General features: G+C 39.4%; 1 protein-coding gene across 2 annotated transcripts in view; it reads right to left on the reverse strand.

Annotated features, from left to right (window-relative positions):
- The window catches only part of FBXO38 (F-box protein 38), a 119,345-nt gene extending 102,270 nt beyond the window's left edge, over nucleotides 1–17,075 (reverse strand). Inside the window, exons 1-2 of one of the 2 annotated variants that reach the window (XM_036750853.1) lie at nucleotides 16,986–17,075; nucleotides 16,797–16,886 (exon numbers count right to left, since the gene is read on the reverse strand). The gene's annotated coding sequence lies outside the window, so the exon portion shown is untranslated. Of the gene's footprint in view, nucleotides 1–16,796 lie in introns of both variants that reach the window. The other variant, XM_036750854.1, reaches the window with a different exon arrangement.
- Nucleotides 17,076–21,519: the final 4,444 nt, after the last annotated feature.

The raw sequence follows: 21,519 nt of genomic DNA on the forward strand, positions 1-21,519 counted from the left end.
CTTCAAGAGCAAATAAATGATAAGACTAGACCAGAGGATCCCAAACTTATTTGGCCTACCGCCCCCTTTTCAAAAAAAGAAAAGAAAAATTACTCAGTACTCCCCAGCCCAGAAATCTTTCTTTAACCCTTTAACTTCTTTGAACTTTGCATCACTTAAAAAAATATGATTTTTTTTAAAATGACACATCTTAAATTTAATAATTTATTGTAAATTTGTGGGTTTTTTCCTGCACTGAAATTTCGATGACACAATATTGTGTCATGTAACCATATAGAAGAATTGTATTGCAAACAAGTCATTAAAAGCACATATTCCTGCCAATGCACACATGCTGGACTTCTCAACAGTGTATGACACACTCACCTGCCAACACTTGCTTGTCAAGACCAGTCGGTGGACTTGACCACTGATCTGTTATAACTTGCATTTTGTGTTTATTTGGAAAATAACGTCATCACTACAACTTTAAGTCTGTTATACAATGGATAAAACACATATGAACGGTTTTAAAAAATGTTCTTCTCTTCTTCTCTTATGCTTCCATCACCCACATATTTTCATTCAATGCCCCCCAATTGCACTCGAAGCTACTACCACCCCCTAGATTGTTCCAGCACCCCCTAGGGGGTAGTATCACCCTCCTTGGGAGCTTCTAGAATAGAAGAAATTTACTGTTCTCTTTAGACTTTCGGCAGTCAGTTATAAATTCAACCTATCTTCTGAACAGGGAAGCAATGAACTGACAAACGTCACAGCCTGAGTTGATTGCAGGCTTATTTCCAATCATACATCCGTTAAAGACATACTACTGTCCCTGGAGCTAACGCATTATTTGGGAAAAAGCAGCCACTCTGATGCCCAAATCCTCACATGTAGGAGGAACAGCACAGCACGGTTTACTGTACAGCACACTGGGCTGGGAATAAGGAATTCCAAGATTTCCACTCTTCAAGTGCATCCATTGTGAACAAGCCATTTACTTTCTTTAGGCTTTGTGGTTTTTTATCTATAAAACAAGGGAGGTTGAACCAAATGGTCCATAAACTCCTTCCAGTTGTCATATTCTATGCCTCTAAGATTCACTTTGGGGACAGCTAGGTAGTGCAATGGATAGAGCACTGGCCCTGGAGTCAGGAAGACCTCAGTTTGAATCCAGCCTCAGACTATTACTAGCTGTGTGACCCTAGGCAAATCACTAAACCCTGATTGCCTTTAAAAAAAAAAAAGATCCATCTTGTAATGATTTTCAGAGCTATGACATAACTATAGTCAATTCTGTGTACTGTAAACACAAAACTGGTACGATATAAATAAAACAAAACAAGTTTTCTCCACTATTAAAACACACTGAAATCACACCTATACTATAAATTATGAATTATTATCCTCTATTTAAAAACCAGCAGAATATTATGAAATTGGTGATTTATCCTTGCTCTTTCCTCCTCCTTCTATGCACCATTCACCTCATTTCACCAAAGTGAAATTACAAATGATGATTAAAGTAGAAAAATTACTGCCCTTAGAAGGCAAGAAACACAATTCTGACAATGACAAGCCATGTAACCCTAAGCAAGTTACTTCGAATCTTAGAGTCACAGTTTCCTCATTTATGAAATGAAGATAAATAAAAGTACAGTCCCACTGACACTGAGTCTTTCTGAGGAGCAGCATACCCAAGTATAACCACTTGGCAACCTGTGAAACTATGAAAAATTCAAAGAAAAAAAACTAGCCTTCAGTCCTGTGTGGCTCCCTTCTGTTTTGGCAGTGACACTGGCAAAGTGATGGAAAAGAGGACAGAATGTGCTAAGAAACAGTTTTTAAACTATCTAAATTTTAATCTGGCTTTTAATACCATGAATACAAAATCTTTCTCCAATGATCAATGAATAAACATACTCAGCAGTAGCAAGAAGCAAATCATTTTAGTTTTTGACATTCTAACTATAAATTACACCAGAAGAAAGAAGGAAGATACAGCCAAACAGAAGGATGGCTCATAGACTGTCCCTTGGAGAAGCTAAGAAAGGAGCTGGCAGAGTCGATTTTTTTTAAGCTCCTCAAAGCAACAAGTTGGCTGGGAATATTGCCAGGCAGCAAAAACGCACTCAGATTCAGACTCAGACTGTGACAGACTCTCTTGCTGTGCCCTGCTTGGATCTGTATTGCGGTCCTGGTTGGTGGTTCTTGGGAAAGGAGGAGCACTGCTATGACAGAGCCTGGGGTGACGGTGGAGTAGAAATAGCTCTGAAAACAGCAGTGCTTGGACCCTAAAGATTGGGACAAAGTACTCTCTACTCTACAAGCAGTCATACCCTGGCAAAAAGCTCAAGGGTCAAGTAGTTGGCTGGGAACATGAACAGGCAGCGAAAACAAACTCAGACTCAAACGCATACTCAAACTCAAGCTCTAGATTCCTTTTTTGGTGACAAAGAAGATCTAAACATACAGCCAGAAGAAGTCAACAAAGTCAAAGAGACCACATCAAAAGCCCCCAAGAAAAATATGAATTGGTCTCAGGCCATGGAAGAGCTCAAAAAGGATTTGGAAAAGCAAGTAAGAGAAATAGAGGAAAAATTAGGATGAGAAGTGAGAGTGATGCAAAAAAATAATGAAAAACAAGTCAATGACTTGCTAAAGGAGACCCAAAAAAATAACGAAGAAAATAACACCTTAAAGAATAGATTGGGGGGGCAGAGCCAAGATGGCAGCTGGAAAGCAGGGACTTGCGTGAGCTCCCACCAAGGTCCCCCCAAACACCTATAAAAAATAGCTCTGAACAAATTCTAGAACTGCAGAACCCACAAAATAGCAGACGGAAGCAGGGCTCCAGTCCAGGACAGCCTGGATGGTCGCAGGGTAAGGTCTACTGCATGGACCTGGGTGCAGAGTAGAGCAGAGCCCAGCATGGGCTGCGCGGACCAACCAGATCAAGAGCCAGGCGGAACAGGCCCCAGCGCCCTGAATCAGTGAGCTATGGCAGTAACCAGACTTCTCAACCCACAAATACCAAAGACAACAGAGAAGGTACCTGGTAAAAGCTGCTGGGATGGTATGAAAGGAGTTCCAGTTTGGCCGCTGCCCTGGGGGCAGCTGGGGTGGTGCAGCTACAGAATTACAGCTGCAGTTGCTTCTGGCCCCAGGCCCACCTGGTAGGGGGAATTAAGTGGCAGATCTGAGCACATGTACAGAGCCTGCTTAAGATCTGAGTCCAGTCCGCGTTGGTGGTTCTTGGGGGAGGAGAAGCACAGGTGTGGCAGAGCTTGCTGTGTAGAAATAGCTCTGAAAACAAGAGTGCAATCCCTCAAGCTTGGGACAAAGTACTCTCTACTCTGCAAGCAGTCATACCCCCCAGGAAAAACTCAAGGGTCAAGTTGTTGCCTGGGAACACGGCCAGGCAGCAAAAAAGGACACAGATTTTGGAATCTTTCTTTGGTGACAAACAAGACCAAAACGTACAGCCAGAAGAAGTCAATGAAGTCAAAGAGCCTACATCAAAAGCCTCCAAGAAAAACATGAACTGGTCTCAGGCCATGGAAGAGCTAAAAAAGGATTTAGAAAAAGCAAGTTAGAGAAGTAGAGGAAAAATCGGGAAGAGAAATGAGAGTGATGTGAGAAAACCATGAAAAACAAGTCCATGACAGGCTAAAGGAGACTCAAAAAAATACTGAAGAAAGTAACACCTTAAAAAAGAGACTAACTCATATGGCAAAAGAGCTCCAAAAAGCCAAAGAGGAGAAGAATGCCTTGAAAGGCAGAATTAGCCAAATGGAAAAGGAAGTCTAAAAGGCCACTGAAAAAAATACTACCTTAAAAATTAGACTGGAGCAAGTAGAAGCTAGTGACTTTGTAAGAAATCAAGATATTATATAACAGGACCAAAGGAATAAAAAAATGGAAGACAATGTGAAATATCTCATTGGAAAAACCACTGACCTGGAAAATAGATCCAGGAGAGAGAATTTAAAAATCATTGGACTACCTGAAAGCCATGATCAAAAAAAGAGCCTAGATATCATCTTTCAAGAAATTATCAAGGAGAACTGCCCTGATATTCTAGAGCACAGAAATTGAAAGAATCCACCCATCGCCTCCTAAAAAAAAACCCAAAAGGAAAACTCCTAGAAATACTGTCACCAAATTCCAGAGCTCCCAGACCAAGGAGAAAACACTGCAAGCAACTAGAAAGAAACAATTTTTAGTATTGTGGAAACACAACCAGAATATCACAAGATCTAGCAGCTTCTACATTAAGGGATTGAAGGGCTTGGAATATGATATTCTGGAGGTCAATGGAGCTAGGATTAAAACCAAGAATCACCTACCCAGCAAAACTGAGCACCATGCTCCAAGGCAAAATATCGACTTTCAATAAAAGAGAGGACTTTCAAGCTTTCTCAGTGAAAAGACCAGAGCTGAATAGAAAATTTGACTTTCAAATACAAGAATCAAGAGAAGCATGAAAAGGTAAACAAGAAAAAGAAATCATAAGGGACTTACTAAAGTTGAACTGTTTTGTTTACATTCCTACATGGAAAGATGATTTGTATAATTCATGAGACCTCAGTATTACGGTAGCTGAAGGGAACATACTTATATAGAGAGACAGAGGGCACAGGTTGAGTTGAATATGAAGGGATGATATCTAAAAAAATTAAATCAAGGGATGAGAGAGGAATATATTGAGGGAGAAAGGGAGAGATAGAATGCGGTAAATTATCTCGCATAAAAGTGGCAAGAAAAAGTGGTTCTCTAGGAAGGCAAGAGGGGGCAGGTGAGGGTGAATGAGTGAATCTTGCTCTCATCGGAATTGACCTGAGGAGGGAATAACATAGACACTCAATTGGGTATCTTACCCCACAGGAAAGAAGGAGGAAGAAGATTAAAAAAAGGGGGTATGATAGAAGTGAGGGCAGATAGGGGAAGGAGGTCATCAAAAACACTTTGGAAAAGGGACAGGGTCAAGGGAGAAAATTCAATAAAGGGGGATAGGATAGGAAGGAGCAAAATATAGTTAGTCTTTCACAACATGAGTATTGTGGAAGGGTTTTACATAATGATATGCTTGTGGCCTATGTGGAATTGCTTGCCTTCTTAGGGAGGGTGGTTGGGGAGGGAAGATGGGGGAGAATTTGGAACTCAAAAGTTTTAAAAACAGATGTTCAAAAAAGAAAGGTTTTTGCATGCAACTAGGAAATATGATATACAGGTAATGGGGCATAGAAATCTATCCTGTCCTATAAGAAAGTAAGGGAAAAGGGGATGGGGGGGTGGGGAGTGGGGTGACAGAAGGGAGGGCTGACTGGGGAACAGGGCAACCAGAATATATGCATTCTTGGAGTGGGGGGAGGGTAGAAATGGGGAGAAAATTTGTAATTCAAACTCTTGTTAAAATCAATGCTGAAAACTAAAAATATTAAATAAATAAATAATCCAAAAAAAAAAAAAGGAACAGACTAACCCAAATGTCAAAAGAGCTCAAAAAAGCCAATGAAGAGAATAATGCCTGGAAAGGCAGAATTAGCCAAATGGAAAAGGAGGTCCAAAAGGCCACTGAAGAAAATATCACCTTAAAAATTAGATTAGACCAAGGGTTTTACATAATGATACGCATGTGGCCTATGTTGAATTGCTTGCCTTCTTAAGGAGGGTGGGTGGGGAGGGAAGAGGGGAGAGAATTTGGAACTCAAAGTTTTAAAAACAGATGTTCAAAAACAAACAAAAAAAGGTTTTGCATGCAACTAGGAAATAAGATACACAGTACACAGGCAATGTGGCATAGAAATTTATCTTGCCCTACAAGAAAAGAAGGGAAAGGGGGATGGGAGGGGAGAGGGGTGACAGAAGGGAGGGCTGACTGGGGAATGGGGCAACCAGAATATACACCATCTTGGAGTGGGCGGGAGGGTAGAAAAGGGGAGAAAATTCATAATTCAAACTCTTGTGAAAAATCAATGCTGAAAACTAAATATATTAAATAAAAAAATAAAATAAAATAAAATAAAAAATTAGAGCAAGTGGAAGCTAGTGACTTGATGAAAAATCAAGATATTATAAAACAGAACCAAAGGAATGAAAGAGCCTAGACATCACCTTTCAAGAAATTATCAAGGAAAACGTCCCTGATATTCTAGACTCCGAGGGTAAAACAGAAATTGAAAGAATCCACCAATCACCTCTTGGAAAAGATCCCAAAAAGAAAACTAGGAATATTGTCACCAAATTCCAGAATTTTCAAGTCAAGGAGAAAATACTGCAAGTAGCCAGAAACAATCAATTTGAATATTGTGGAAACACAATCAGAATATCACAAGATCTAGCACCTTCTACATTAAAGGATCAAAGGGCTTGGGATATGATATTCCGGAGGTCAATGGAGCTAGGATTAAAACCAAGAATCACCTACCCAGCAAAACTGAGTATCATGCTCCAAGGCAAAATATCAACTTTCAACAAAATAGAGGACTTTCACGCTTTCTCAGTGAAAAGACCAGAGCTGAATAGAAAATCTGACTTTCAAACACAAGAATCAAGAGAAGCAAGAAAAGGTAAACAAGAAAGAGAAATCACAAGGGACTTACTAAAGTTGAACTGTTTTGTTTACATTCCTATATGGAAAGATGATGTGTATGATTCATGAAACCTCAGTATCATAGTAGCTGAAAGGAATATGCATATACGTGTATATATATATGTGTGTGTGTGTGTGTGTGTGTATGTACACATATGTGTATCAATGTATGTATATATGTAGGTGTGTGTGTGTGTATATATATATATATATACATACACACACAAAGGGCACAGGGTGAGTTGAATATGAAGGGATGATATCTAAAAAAATAAAATCAAATTAAGGGATAATGGATAAGAGAAGAATATACTGAGAGAGGGAGAAAGGGAGAGATAGAATGGGGTAAATTATCTCACATAAAAGTGGCAAGAAAAAGCGGTTCTCTAGGAAGGCAAGAGGGGACAGGTGAGGAAGAATGAGTAAATCTTGCTCTTATCGGATTTGACCTGAGGAGGGAATACCATACACACTCAATTGGGTATCTTACCCCACAGGAAAGAAGGGGGAATGATAGAAGGGAGGGCAGACAGGGGGAGAAGGTAATCAAAAACAAACACTTTTGAAAAGGGACAGGGTCAAGGGAGAAAATTCAATAAAGGGGGATAGGTTAGGAAGGAGCAAAACATAGTTAATCTTTCACAACATGAGTATAGTGGAAGGGTTTTACATAATGATACGCATGTGGCCTATGTTGAATTGCTTGCCTTCTTAGGGAGGGTGGGTGGGGAGGGAAGAGGGGAGAGAATTTGGAACTCAAAGTTTTAAAAACAGACGTTCAAAAACAAAAAAAAAAGTTTTTGCATGCAACTAGGAAATAAGATACACAGGCAATGGGGCGTAGAAATTTATCTAGCCCTACAAGAGAAGAAGGGAAAGGGGGATGGGAGGGGAGTGGGGTGACAGAAGGGAGGGCTGACTGGGGAATGGGGCAACCAGAATATACGCCATCTTGGAGTGGGTGGGAGGGTAGAAATGGGGAGAAAATTTGTAATTCAAACTCTTGTGAAAATCAATACAGAAAACTAAATATATGAAATAAATTAAATTTAAATAAATAAATTAATTAATAAAGAATGTAAGCTCCTTGAGAGCAAAAAAAAAAAAACCTCCATCAAAATAGGCAGATTAATGAAATGAACCAGGATTTCCTAAAACAAATAAGCTTAAAATTAGAAAAAATAGATAACATACAACTATTTGGTACTTTTACCCTGAATAGCAACTAAACTAGACAAATATTTATCAACTGCTTACAATGTATGGAGAATACTTTTCTGTTCCCTAATATCTTTGGTGACCAAACTTTCTTGGAAGGAGTCCAAAATAAGCTTAGGCAATACAAAATACAGAAGTGGGCAATATAAGGAAGTATAGGCTAGATGGCCACTTGTCAGACCATCTGATAAGTGTAGATGGAATTCATGCCTCAGGCTGGCACACAGAGTTAATCTTTCAAGTCCCATCTGACTCTAAGATTCTTTGATTTTAAGGTCACTCCCATAGTTTCATCTATTCCCTCCATAACTATGGCTTCTCAACTCTGTATCTCTAGCCCTAACATCTTTCCTGAGTGCCAAATTCTCACTTCCAACTGAACACTGTATGATAAATCCAAATGGATATCCCATCAGTACTTCAATCTCAACATAACTAAAACAAAACTCACAGTCCCTCCCTCCACTAGCTCTTCATATTCATCCAACATCTCTTATACCAGGTATGTCAAACACGAAGCCTGAAATACTCCCAAGGGTGGCCCACACAAGAATAAAATGTGATTTAACAAAATAAATTAAAACACAATGAAACAATGATAATGTTAATATCTCTAAGTCAATATGTGCCTGCAGAGAGCCTTATGTACAGCGGGGCTGCCTGTTTGACCACAAACTCCAAATTTGAGTCTGACCTCAGCCTTACACCTATTCTACCTTACAATTCCCACAACTACCACCTCACCCCAAACTATCGCAAGAGGCTACAGGTCTCCCCACTTCCAGAAAGAAAACTGAGAGATTCATGTTTAAATTGTACATACCTGAGTATGACAATTTCTAATATTGCAACTTTTACAATTTGATACTAAAGTTATGACAGGACTCCAAACGGACTCACAAAGACAAAGTGATCCTAATGCCTGAGCATATAAGCAATGACAGACAGTTTCATGTTTTTCCACTGTTTTGACCTATTTTAACCGCGTCAAGCAGTTAATGTTCACAGCATGCACTGGTACAGTATAAAGAATTGTTGACTCTGGAATCTGAGACCTGGGCTTAAATCCCAGTCATTTCAATTACTACTTGTATGACTATGTGTTAGTCACTTAATCTCACTGGGCCTCAGTTTCTTCATCTATAAAATGAGGAAGTTGAAATAATGATTTCCAAAACCCCTACCAGCTCTAAATCTTTGATATGAAAGGTCATGTACCATCTTGACTGTGTTCCTCTGGATATTTTCAAACCTTTAAATGTCATCCTTAAAACATGGAAACTAGAACTGAAGAGAATACTATAAATGTGGTTTGAGCAGGACAAATTGCAATTATAGGCTAATCAACTCTGTAGTATTGAACATACTTTCTAAATACTGCATCACAACACTGAGTCTACAATCCATTAACATCTCCCTCCTAAGATATCATTCAAATAACTTGCTATATATGAGGCTCCTCCACCTAGTACATGTAGAATTGATTTTTAAACTCCTGGTAGAAGAAATTACCTTTACTTCTACTGAATTTCACTTTATTAAATGTGGTTCAGTTACCTAGCCTGTCATGGCTGTGTGCGGGTCTAAGTTCTTCCATTCAATGTATCTGCCATGGTGCCACTATAAAACTTCATGTGCTTGTTTGTCATTTATACCTTTTTACCCATTGAACTAGAGACATTCTTCCAAGGTGACATGGAGCCATTAAAGATTGCTTTTAGGATCCAGAAAGCAACCAGTTTCAAATCCACCTAAACTATACTAATATTTAGTTCACATTTCTCCATATTATAAGAAAAAATAAGTCTTTTCTCAGTGGTTTTGTGGAAGAAAGCTGATTTAATAGCTAATTTTACTAAGATTTAACAGGGGTAAAAGTATTTTGTGGGTTAAAAAGGTGAATTCAACTGCAAAATAAGGTGTATTAGTGAGGTGCTTTATAGTAAGGGTGTTATAGTGAGGTTATTATGTGGGTGGTAGAGTGAGGCAACAATTCATGTGAAAAAGATCTGTATGTTTCAGATCTGAATGTTCACTGCAGGAGGCCAAAAATGTAAATGATATTAAGCAATGCTGACACCAGCATACTGTAGGTTTATTTCAAAGAAAAAAAAAATCCAGCAACAAACAGGAGTGCAAAAACATACAAAAAATTTAGGGATAGCTAGTTCAACTAGATCATGCTTATAGCATTTATAAATGAAACTTGAAAGACAAATAGATATGACATGGAAAAAATCTGCCAGCATTTCTAGAGTAATCTAGTCTTCTCATCAGTGACAGTACAATCACCAAATCTGGACTCTATCAGGTTAATTAATACTCAATATTTTACATGACAAAGAAGAAATGTTACTTCAGGCAATGCAATTAGGGGGACCTCACCAAAAAAATAAATAAATAAATAAATAAAAGGAGAGAGAAGAAATCTATGCTGTTGTACAATTTGAAAGGAAAACAGGGATTAATTTTTTGAGATATCTGAAAGAAAAGTTTCCAAAAGAAACAAGATAGGATTTGGGTTGTTTCTTTTTTTTTCAGATGCCTGAGAAGATACAGGAAAGCTCTAATCCATTTGCTCACTTTATCAATACTCATCAAAAATATGCTTGATGAAAACACTAGACAGGTACAATAAAGATTCACAGATAACTTTCTACAAAAGACCACATCTTTAATTACACAACTGTCTATAGAAAACAGTTCACTGATAATGACTACATATATATGTTTGTATACATGTACACATATAACAAAATGCAGTCTTAAAGTTTCTTTTCTAACAAACTTTCTCCCTTGAATATAGGCAGTTCTGCTATAATGCCTGTTTTGAAAATGCAAATTTGTTCCAATCCAATTGATATATTAGGAAACAATTTGAGAACCTGAATTTTGAGTTTCCTTATGTAAGATTTCATCTTAGAATAAAAACGAGAACACAAAAAAATACATCAGTTCACAATAATTCACAAATTGCAACCTTGTGAAAACCCACTTCCAAAAGCAAACTTCAGGTATTTTTCATGATAAAGTGCTATATTTACAATGTATCTTTTGGTACAATAGGAGCTGTGGGGTAAAGGAGAGTTTAGGCAGTCCTCTCAGCTTGGTGGAAATGGGTGCCGGCCAAGCAGCAGCAGAAGACACCATCACTACTTACTGTAGTATTTATATGATTTCTTACCCATTACACATGCATAAAACTGTACTACCATTTCTATTGAGTTCCTAACTTTTTCTTAATTTGCCACTAATGAAGTCTTAACTCTATTTTTCCCTAAGTCTTGTGTTATTTATTGCATAATTTTGCACAGTATAAGGGTATTTAGGAATGTATATGTTATAATAGCAGAACTGACTGTATCAAGATGTCCAAGATTACTCAAAAAAGTTAACCAGAAAAATAACTTCTATGATTTCTGATTATTAACACAAAGTAAAAATAAAAAGGACATAGTGCTCATTAGTATCACAGAGGATACCCTATATAAAGTCAAAATTGAAGTGAGATTCTCTAGTTTTCTGGCTGTAGATAATGCTGTAGAGACTACAAAAAGTACTGAAATACTTATGAACGTCCTCAATGGAATAGTCACTCAAAAAAACCCAGTTAATACACAATGGAAATATTAAGCATATGAAGAATGCATATTGCCCCAGATTATAACACCCAGAGGGCTAGACATCCACCTGAGTTAGTCCAACTGTACATATATCTTGAAAAGCACAAGAGATAGACAGACTGGAATAGGAAGGGGGCAGGCTAGAATGGATTTCAATAATCCTAAATTTCTCCATTTGAGAAAAATGTAAATTACAAGTGATCAAAAGGGCAATGGAAACAACAACTGATATTTATAGTGTTTAAAGTGTATTATCAGTTAAGCCTCACAAAAACCACGAGGTAGAAATCACAGCTATTATCCCCATTTTGTAGACAAAGGATCAGAGAAGTAACATGCCCAGGATTACAAAACTACTAAGTGACAGGAGATTCCAGTCCAGGTCCAGACCTCCAGTACAGCCTTCTAGCATCCTGACCCTGCTGATTCTCTGAAAGACCAAAGGTGTGTGTAAGAAGGTGACATTACCAAGGACTTGCAGACAGTAAGTGCTGTAAATGACATCAAGGATAGGTGTGACAGGAAAACAAGAGAAGCTGGTCATTTAAAGAGAAAAAGATGGATAGCCTGAATGTTGCCTTGGAATCCACAAAACAGAAGAGCCTTCATAATAAAGAATAGTAACCCAGGCTAAGGATGATCAGATGTGCTCTGGTGCAGGGAGTATCCGCACTGATGTGACTGATCCCCAATCCATTAAACAAGGGTCCAGAAGGAGAGAGGTGCTAATCTTAACACAGCCTGTGCTGCTCAGACCCTTTCTGTAGTCATCTACACAGTTCTGGGCACTACATTTCAAAAGTAATGTTGAGAAATGACGTGAGTCCAGAGGAAGGGACCAAGGATGCTACAGCAACTGGAAACTGTGCTATATGAGATCAGCTGAATGAACTGAGGAGCCTCAGAGGGGAGATAAGTAGCTGTGCTACTCTCCACAGAAAGAGAATAGATTTGTTCTGTTTGGCCTTAGGAGGCATAATTAGAAGCAATGGGTACAAGTCACAGGGATGTATATTTTAATTTGAAATGAGGAAAAACCTCACTAAATATACCTGACCAAAAGTAGAATGTGCCACCTCAGGAAGCAGTGGTTTCCCTAAAATGAGATAGCTGCAAGTAGAAGTAGATGGATAACCACCTCTCAGGGATATAGTAAAAGGGACTCAAGGTCCTAAGAGAGAATCTACAGTGTCTACCATGTTACAACAGATTAAAAATATCCCTCAGGGGTTTTTTAGGTATCTTCGTCCCTGAAATAAATAGCCCCATACTGATGTGTCCCAAGCGTGTGCACCTATTTGTTATGATCTTCCGGCAACCTCCATTTGCTGTCTGTAGGCATTTATTTGCTGGTAGCAAGCCTACTTCTAGCACCACTCTTCATTCTCCCCCTTGTCCCTTACCCTTACCCTTTAATCCCATCGTCTGCTTCTAAACTGCTATACCCTATGAAAGCAGATAACTGAGCTTGAGAAATACGCCTATAATAGTATTACTGAGGAAGGACTTAAGGTGGTCACCTCAGAGGAAAGTGCTGGGATCTAATGCTTGCTTTGTACGTCTAGGGACACTTTTCTTCTTCATCTCTGGTGTTTAGCCAGATCTCTGACAAGTGAGAGATTGCTAGCCTTATTTTTGCTTATTAAGATAACTTTATTCTTTTAAATAAAGATTGTACAGTCCTGCCACAAGGCAGCTGGACACTCACCTCTCTCAATTTGATCACTAACCTTAATTAATACCCTTTATTTTGACAGAGCCATTTTAGTGTCCTCTTTTTCCCCCTACCCCCATTTGATTATAAATGAAGCTATCTGTCTTCCAGCTACTGCTCTGGGCATAAAAACCATCCATTGCCTTTTTATGTCTAAGGTTTTCTTCACTCTAACCATAGCACAAGCCTAGTGCAGCACAAAGGGCACAACTTGAATTCAGAAGATCTGGAGTCAAATTCTTACCCTGTGACTTTAGCAGTATGATGTGAAGAAAGTCAACTGTCTTATCTAGATCTGTTTCCTCCTCTGTTAAAATAGAAATTGGACTAGATGATATCTAATATTCCTTCTAGCTTCCACATGATTAGACTTCTATAAACCAAAATGGAAAGAGGGCTTCACCAAAAGAGAATCATCAATATGAAAGCAATCCGTCCATGTATTGACCACATGTTGTCCCCTTCTAGCTACCACCAGAAGCAAAACCCTATCAGTCCAAATCCAGCCCATACCTTGTCCCCAAATCTGACTCCTTTCAAACCTAACTGTATATTTTTTTCCAGGGCGTGTGTGTTTTTCCTTGCAAAGGCACATCATTTCAGGGACATGACCCATATACAAAGAAAGACTATACTGAGAACAAAACCAGAATTATAATTTGTCCAGATACTTGCCACTGCAAACCCTCAAAAGCTACCCTTTTTAAACTTCCTTAAGGACTCAAATTATACTCTCCTCTACCACAAACTCTGCCATTACAAAATCAGAATTTAAAGAGAAAGCAGTTCAGATAGTTGAACCTATAACTAAACACAAATCTCTTCCACGACAGTCTCTTCCTGAAGACCTTCATCACTCTTGGAGATGTTAACATTCATACATATAATGCTTCTATCATGACTTTCGCTGTTCATTCACACAACTGCTCCCTGAACTTGAGTCTGCTCTCTAATCAGAAACTCCCATTTTCCAATTTACCCATACCATCACTACTCCTGAACCTTTCTTTCACCCTCAGCATGACTTCTAAATCTTCCTTCCAGTCTTTCAAGCCCTTAAGAAAGGGAGTCAAACCCTAAATGAGATGCCAAGTTAGTATCTAGCTTTCTTCAACACACTCAAGTCACTAGGCCTAGATAAATTCTAGTCCTATGTACTAAAAGAAATCATGACTGAATGAAGAGGTAACCCTGAAGATGGACAAGTGGTGTTTCAGTTTTGAAAAAAAGGGAAAATCTGTTGTTCAAGAAAATTAGGCTCAGCAGTACTACTTCTGTGGTAATGGAATGACCACATTTTAAGTCTCTTCTAATGGCAACCTGTCTTTCTTCCCACTGAACTGTAAAACAAGACTCTTCCAAAACATAATTTTTCTTCCTACTTTCTTTAAAAACCGGAGTTATCCTCCTATTCTATTGAGCTTGGAAAAAAAAAATCATTCCCTGCTATTTCAAGGTTTTTTTTTTTTATTCTCTTCTTCCAAGGCCCACATTAACTATATAGCTTAATGATTATCCAGATTATCTGTCTCCCCTACCACAGCCTCGCATCCTCCTATCCTATAAAATTTATAAGTGCTCATATTCTTATAGCTCTTTATAGCTTACAAAGCACTTTTTTCAGAACCATATCAGGTTGTTCTGCCTGGCATTTCTCCTAACTCATTCTGGAAACAGCTAAAAAGGTAATAGGATTTAGCGCCAAAAGACTAACTAGTATAACCTCCTTATTTTACAAATGAGAAATATGAGGCCCAGAGAAGACAAGTGACTTACCTATGCTTATAGCACCAGAGCTAGGAATTTGAGCTTAGGTCCTCTGACTTAAAATGTACTCCCTTTTCCACTACACCAGTTCAATCCTCAATTTCTGTGGTGAGAACACCTCCTCCTTCCTTAATGTTTTTTTGCATCCTGAGATCTCTATGATTTCCCCAATTCAAATAAAGGCACATTCTTACATTAATAACTTCCATTCTCAACTTCCTCAATTCAATACTCCCTCTTTCACATGACAACAATTCCTCGGGTTTGACTGTTTTTTATTAGTAAGAATATTTCAAAATTTAGAAGCAACCAAACATACAGTTCAAGTAGTGAAATTGGAAATTCCAGATGCCTGATACTTACTAACTCTTTGTCTTTTCCCATACCAACGGACTGAGCCTATTACTATATCCTTCCAATGTTCTTCAAGTGAAAAATATTGCCTGTATACAAAGAACAGAGTAGAACCAGTGAGTGGAAATTACACGGAGGCAGTTTAGAGCTCAATATGAGAACCTCCTATTAGAATAATACAAAAGTGGAATGAGTTATCTTGGAGAGGCATGGGTTTACTATCTCTGGAGGTTTTCAAACAGAGGACAGATGAACAACCACTTGTCGGGGAGGTAATTATTAGGATTAATAAAGGGTGGGACTTATTATTCTCCATTTAGCTCCCTGATCTCATCAGTAAATTCTCTTTTTTAAAAAGACTCAATTAAATCATCTTGTCTGTGAACTATCTAATTTTTTTCTCTTTGTCCAGTTTATTATGGTGTCAATCAGTTCAAAATCAGTGCCACTAAAATAATCCTCTACTACCCATGAACACACCCCCACATTCCCTATCCCCACACACAACTTGACAATTTAAATGAAATGAGGATAGCCTACCTTATGTTTTTTTTCCCTACTTTATGTTTTTAAAATGGAAAGGGATAAATAAGGTCTCTTGAAGTTGTAAGCTTCTGGAGTTCATACATATAGTTGTAATGGTCAAACAGCAGTAATTATTAATATTAATAAAAGACCCTTCAGGAGATAAAGATAAATTTAACATAGAGTCCCTGCCTTCTAGAGCTCACAGTCTAATAAGAAAGACAAAAGACAAAAATAACTACAAAATAACGTGGAATATGGTGACTAGAAGAATGGCACATCCAAGTAATCATAGGAATTTAAAGGATAAAGATATGGCTTCTGCCTCACAATGAAAATTCATGAAAAGATGGAGGTGGCATTTGAACGGGACCTTGAAGGAAGGTTAAAATTTCAACTAGTGAAATTGTCAGGGTTAACAGAGAAGCCCGTGGAATATCAGTCCTAGGAGAAACCTCTGACACCACCTAGTCCACCACTTCCCAAACTCTGTTCCATGCAAGCAAGGTAAAGGAGAGTTCTTGGCAAAAGTTTCAAGGCTTGTGATATTTTTCATGAAGATGAAATGATGTATTTTTTTAAATCTCACGTATAACACATTTCCATAATTTTGCTCCAAGAGTTCCTAAAGCCAATGATTCATGGGGATCCCACTTTACTCTGCTTGGTCTCAGTCTGTCCCCTCCCATCCTGCCCTCCTTATCTATTCCAGCCACAGTGTACCCCTAGGCGTCCCCCGCCCCGAGTCTGCGTCCTCCTCCCGTCCGGGCTTCTCACTACTCCCCATCCCCCTTCTTCGCCATCCAGGTGCCCGGCTCCCACTGTCCACCGTTCCCATCCCTGCCTGTTCCTCCGCCCTGTCCCCACCCCGGTCCCCAAGTTTGCTCTGTCTCCTGTCCCCCACCCCCGCCCCCGGCGTGTCCCGAGCTCTCTCGGCCCCAGGAAGACCCCGGCGCGCCCCTCCCCATTTCCCCAGCGTCTCGCGGCCGTGACAGCGGGGCTCTCCCTCCCCCATTACCGGGCACCCGGAGGCCAAGGCTGCGGCGGAGGCTGCGCGGGGCTGGGTCCGCGGGAGGACCATGTTCCGGCTCCGAGGCTGCGGCTGCGTCTGTGAGGGAGACACAAGAGGAGACCCGGGCTCAGCAGGGGCGCAGCCGCCCCGTCACTCCCGGACCCAGAGCCTCCCGAGGTTTTGCCAGGGCCTCACCTGCCCGGCGGCCTCCCGTCTGTTATTGTAGCTCGGGAAGGAGGAGGGAGAGAGAACCCCGGCAAACACTTCCGGCTACCCCGCGGCGCCGCTTCCTTTTCCGGCCCTGCCCAGGATCACTTCCGGGGAGGGGGGGGGCGGGGGAGCGGGGTAGCCTGGTCTGCCATGTTAAGAGTGGCGTCGCGAGGACAAGGTGAAGACACCATGTTGAGTGTGGTGTATATGGGCGTTAAATTGTCGGGGAAAGAAGTTAGTGTCGGGTAGCCCTGGGGTGTCCTACTGGCTCTACTACTGACGCACTGCGACACCTTGGGATACCCTCTCTGAGGCTCAGTTTTCCGCATCTGTAAAACCGAGAAGGACATGGAGTAGATGGAGTCCACCCAAGGTGATGAAAAGAACCCTACTAAGGAGACAGGGCATGTAAATGTCGCATCCTCTTCTCCTCCTTGAAATGAGGGGGTTGGACTTAAGGAACTCCAAGGTCTTTTCCAGCTGTGTCATGTGATTTCTTCAATCAATTAACATTTATTGAGCGCCTACTATATGCCAGCCACTGAGAGAAGCGCTGGATTTTGTCAATGCAACAAAGACTTTTATGGAAGTCTCAGCGCAAGCTCTTACACGTGAAATCTCAGATTGATGAAGGACCTCGGATGTCCCTAGTTCTAGCTCAGATGAGCCTCTTCTCTCCCCTGGGCGTCAGTTTCCCTACTTGTCAAAGGAGAGAATTGGACTAGGTGAACACCAAGGTCTGTTTTCTTTCTAAATTCCTTGGTTTTATAAACCCATTCCCTCTGGAGGCAACTCATTGCACTTGGGGACAGTTTAAATTGTTTAAAAGTTTTTTTTTCCTTATGTTGCCTCTCTCCAATTGTTACCATTGCTTCTATCTTTGACCTTTGCTCCCAACTAGGACAAATTCAAGTTCAATCTCTCCTTTGCTTGAAAGCCCTTCAAATATTTGACATCAGCTCTCATGTTCCCTCTAAATCTTAAATCTTCCCTTCCCTAAAGTATATATCTCCATTTCCTTGACCAACCTTAGCATATAATAATAATCTATGGTACGTCCCCTCACCAACCTCCTTGTGTGGTAAGGCTTTTCTATATATTTTCTAAAATATGGCAACCAACCCCACCTCCCCATTCTGTGAAATTTTCATAGAATCTATACCTAGAAAGAGCCTTAGATTTCATCTCATCCACCCCCTCCTTGGAGAGTAAACCTATGAGTAGGGATTGTTTCATTCTTTGTATTTATATCCAATGTGTATGACACATAATAGATGATTAATAAATACTCATTGGTTGATTTACTCAAGGGTGATTTGCCTTGCCTAAGGTCAAGCTAGTCAATAGCAGGACTGGGATTTGAACCCAGATCCACTGATTTCAATTCTGCTGCTTTTTTCCTGCAGTATAAATGGTCCTTGATTTATTGGCCACACTGCTTTTATTTCTCTGAATTACTCCACTACACAATGGTAGCCCCCTTCTCTGAATTCATAAATTACTTTGAATGTGTGTGCCTCAGATTCTTCCAGAGGATCCCTATACTCCTTCTGGTTATATTGTGGATGACCTTGAGAATAGAGGGTTTGAAGGAAAACAAGAAACTAGGGAAAAGTTTTTACAGCATGTTTTTATGATGAGAAGTCTGCATTTCTCAAATATATAGGGAACTGAGTGAAATTTATAAAAATAAGAGCCATTCCCCAGTTTATAAATGGTCAAAGAACATAAACAGGCAGTTTTCAGAAGAATAAAAGCTATCAATAGGCACATGAAAAAATGCTATAAATCACTATTGATGAGAAAAATGTGAATTAAAACAACTGATACTACCTCACACCTATCAGACTGGACAACATGATAGAAAAGGAAAATGACAAATGGTGGAGGGGATGTGGAAAAATTGCGACAATAATGCATTGTTAGTGGAGTGGAGAACTAGTTCAACCATTCTGGAGAACAATTTAGAATATACAGTTTAGCCCAAGGAGCTCTAAAACTGCATACCCTTTGACTCCGCAATATCATTACTAGGTTTGTATCTCAAAGAGATCACGGAAAAGGGCAATAAACCTATTTGAACAAAAGTATTTATAGCAGCTCTTTCTATGGTGGGAAAGAATTAAAAAAAATCAAGGGGGTGCCCATCAATTGGAGAATGGTCTAACAAATTATATATAACAAGTTGTGATGGAATATTATTGTGCTATAAGAAATGACAAGCAAGATGATTTCAGAAAAACCTGGGAATACATGAATTGAAGCAAAGTGAAGTGAGCAGAACCAGGAGAACATCGTACAAAGTAATAGCAACAGGATGATCAACTGTGAAAGACTTAGCTACTCTGATCAAGGCATTGCTCCAAGACAACTCCAAAAGACCCATGATGAAAAATGCTATCCACCTCCAGAGAGAGATCTGATGAACGCTGGATACAGACTGAAGCATACTCTTTTTTAAAACTTTTTGAAATTTTTATTGTTTTATTTTGTTTGTGTTTTCTTTTGCAATATGGCTAATATGGAAATATGTTTTGCATGACCTCATATGTACTATAGAAAGCAAATCTCTTGCCTTCTTTAAGGACAGGGTAGGGGCAAGAGAGAGAAAGAAAGAGAATTTGGAATTCAAATTTTATAAAATGATAAAAAATTTTACATGTAATTGGCAAACTTTAATAAAATTAAATAATTTTTTTAAAAGAGGATAGAGGGTTTGGACCTCAAGAGGTACAGTATCAGTGCCTTCCAAATTAATACATAGCATTGAAGGTCGATATAATTGAGAATTATCATCTATAGCTCATTATCTACCAAGACTTACCTAGTGCTTCCCAACAGAAAATAAACTTTTGCGTTCACTCAGGATACCTACCAAATAATAGCTCACATTTATATTGTGCTTTAATGATTCCAAAGAACTTCATGTATCATTATGTCATCTAATCCTCTCTCAACAGCCTTGTGAGATAGACAGACAGTTATCTACAATGAGGGTGTGTGTGTATGTTATGTGTGTGCCTCACAAGGAGGCAAGAATAGACATCTCTATTATCTCTTCCTCCTCCCCTTCTCCAAGGGAGACTTCAATTGAGGCCAGGAGAGGAAGCACTCTGCTCTCCTCAGAGAAGGGGGGTACTGAGGTAAAATTATATCTATCTGATCCCTTAAATTTAATTTTCTAGGGTAGATTAGTCTTAGGTTCAAGCTAAACATCTGATTACTATTTCTTAAAGGAGAGGCCTTAAGGAGGCCCCAAGCTTTATATCCAAGGGTGAACCCCTTTCCCACCAAAGACTACTTTCACAATGAACCTATAACAAATAGCAAAGAAATCCATTTAAGTAAGTCAATAGTATATATCCATATATGACTACTTTTGTGAGGAATGAAAACTTCAAAAGGCTTTGTTTCAGAGTAATTAATAATTTTATTAATTATGGCTGGTTAGTAATTAATAATTTTATTACTTGTGGCTGGTTAATAATTAATAAAAGGATGGTCATTTCGCTTTCTCTCATAAACCAAAGAAGAATCTTGGGGGCCTCTGAGTGCTTAAGAAATCTTTGGAAAAGGGTATGTACCTGAGAGTGGAAATCAACTCTGACTGGTTAATAATTAATGAGGGGGTAAACATATTAATGAGGAAGTGAGCAAAAAGTCTTCAGCTCCCCCTGCAGAGATTGTGGTCTAATCATGAAACTCAGCTGCTTCCAGCAATCTAGGCAAAAGAATTCATCTCACCCCTGCTGGTTGGTTTTTCCCTTCTTATGCTAGGTCACTTGTAATTCTAATGAAAGTTCCCAAAGGTGGACGGGGGCTTATTTCCTAAAGACAAGCTCTTATTTAGACTGTATTCTTTTTGTAAGGTCTCCTAGTTGGTTGGAGTCCTACCAGGGATCAAAAAGCATGTACCTGGAGGATTTCAGTAATCTCATCCATCCATCAGCAATGTCCTTCAGATGCTACCTGAATAACCTACAAGGGGCTGATTTCTGAATGAGGAAATAGAAAAAGGAAAATCTCGATCTCAATTAATAATTTGTTATTAATATGAGAGAAATAATCATTTCTTTCACTTTCTCTGATTTCTATTTTGCTTTGACTTAGATCAGGACTGTCCAAAATGTGGCCCATGGGCCACAGGCAGTCCACAATGCGATTTTATGCAGCCCACCTGCGTTCACCACAGGCGTGGAAATTGACATAAATGCTTTAACTAAAGCATTTGTGTTGATTTCTGTGCTTGTGGTGGACACAGGCAGTTCGCACGGGGGTACATGGCCCATGTTTTGGACAGCCCTGACTTAGATAAATGGGTTTCTTTGCTGGATTTGAGGCTCAGTCCTCTATTTCCAAATCCAGTTCTCTTTCCATAGTACTTAGAGATCTATACATATTTATTGAATTAATGAATGAACTCCTAGCTTTGTCACTTACCACTCATATGACCTCGAGCAAGTCACTTCAACTTCCCAGACCTCAGTTCTCATCTGTAGAATTCAACATCTAATGCCTC

Source organism: Trichosurus vulpecula, chromosome 3, assembly GCF_011100635.1.
Source record: "Trichosurus vulpecula isolate mTriVul1 chromosome 3, mTriVul1.pri, whole genome shotgun sequence".
Lineage (NCBI taxonomy): Eukaryota > Metazoa > Chordata > Mammalia > Diprotodontia > Phalangeridae > Trichosurus > Trichosurus vulpecula.